Raw genomic sequence first — 663 nt, 5'->3', positions numbered from 1 at the left:
AGCTCAAAATTAGCTCTCAGTACAGATTTTTTTAAAGCATAAAATTGGAGGCACTGTAATATTAAAACCCCAGTTTCACGAATTTCCCATGTGCTAACCAGGGCCTCTCGTAAATTAGCCTCTCCTCTACATTCACTGCAAGATGATAAGGTGGTTTGGTTTTGGTGTGTTTTCTTTCTCCTCCTCCATCTCTTTGCAATATCATTAGTCTGTAAAGTCTTTTGAAAGTACCTCATGGCTGCTCTGTGGCCACAATGAGAATGCTGATGTCCACCCCTAGGTGTATCTCTCTTCATCTGAGAATGGTAGCTGGAGGGTTCCAGATCTGACATCTAATTATAAATAGAAAAGGGAAAGGTTTTGTGCTTTGAGGTTGCATAGAATCCTCCATGAAAACCCTCTTTCAGCTTTAGTGGCTGCTCCTTTTCTCTCAGCCTCTTCATTCATTCATTCATTCATTCAATATTCATCAAGCATCTACTATGTTTCAGGCATGGTACTAGATGGTTGGCCACTGGGCTGTATCAAAGGTATTTTTCAGTTACGTATTTGGAGCATTGGAATTAGATTCTCTATCTGCTCCAGGTTCAAGGATCCAATAGAAAAATGGGCACAGGATATGAACAGGCATTTCACCGAAGACGACATTCAGATGGCTAACAA

This window comes from Elephantulus edwardii, unplaced genomic scaffold, assembly GCF_000299155.1.
Source record: "Elephantulus edwardii isolate Elephantulus edwardi_28Jun2011 unplaced genomic scaffold, EleEdw1.0 scaffold00029, whole genome shotgun sequence".
Taxonomy (NCBI): Eukaryota; Metazoa; Chordata; class Mammalia; order Macroscelidea; family Macroscelididae; genus Elephantulus; species Elephantulus edwardii.
Note: the sequence above shows the minus strand (reverse complement) of the source record.